We start from the raw sequence: 1,037 nt of genomic DNA, 5'->3' as shown, positions 1-1,037 counted from the left end.
GAGAATGAGAAACGGACGTTCCGCACTCGGCTTAAAGTGCGGACGTCCGAGTGCGGACATCCGTCCGTTCTCCACCTCCGACGCCGACGACGGCACGCCTCACCCCAGAAGACTCCAGTAGCGTCCTCGATCACTTTCTCTCCCCGGCGAGTCCGTTCTTTTCCAGTTTCCGGCGAGATTGATCTTGTTTGAATTTTTGGGTGATCTCGCCGGAAAACTGGAAAAAAACGGATTCGCCGGGGAGGGAAAGTGGTCAGGGACGCTACTGGAGTCTTCTGGGGTGGAGGCGCGCTGTCGCCGGCGCTGGAGGGTGGAGAACGGACGGACGTCTGCACTTTAAACCGAGTGCGGACGTCCGCTTTACATCCTCTATATATATATATACCACTTATACATATAACGTGCATGCATGAGTCATGACCAAGCTATGACGGATACAAATTATCCACATGATCCAGATGTTTCCAAAATGTTGGAATATATATATGTATACCTAAATATTGGACTCATTGCTCTTCCTTTGCTATCTTTCCCTGTAATGCTTTGACTTTGTAGACAATAATTGATCCCTCTGTAGTATGATCTATTTTTGTTTCTTAAGTAATATGTGTACATGGCGACAAAGATTAGCATGGTTAGCTAGCCTTGGTCTTGTTTCTTGTTTTGAAGGGGAGGTCCGCAAAAGGGGTAGTTTGTGACATTTTAACATGAATAATTGTTTAGCATAAAAAAAACATGAATAATTGTTGCAGAAATCAATCAAATCAAAAATTTATTAATTGTTTACTTGCAGCTTATTAATCTCATTCAACATATAAGGTATGCATGCGCACATTTTCTATGATCAAATGCTTTGTATTTTGGTTGGTTTCTTTGCAGCAACCAAATAAGTTAATTTAAAGTAATGAACTGTGTTATGCATGATTATTGAATTACATATGCTTGGTGTGCAAACAATGGTCTTGAGTCCGTTGGAAAGGTGCTATTCATCGAGAAGGAAGGTTAAAAAGTTGAAGAGTGTATTTTTTTTTTTTTTT

The sequence above is a fragment of the Fragaria vesca genome, linkage group LG6 (assembly GCF_000184155.1).
Source record: "Fragaria vesca subsp. vesca linkage group LG6, FraVesHawaii_1.0, whole genome shotgun sequence".
Taxonomy (NCBI): domain Eukaryota; kingdom Viridiplantae; phylum Streptophyta; class Magnoliopsida; order Rosales; family Rosaceae; genus Fragaria; species Fragaria vesca.
Note: the sequence above shows the minus strand (reverse complement) of the source record.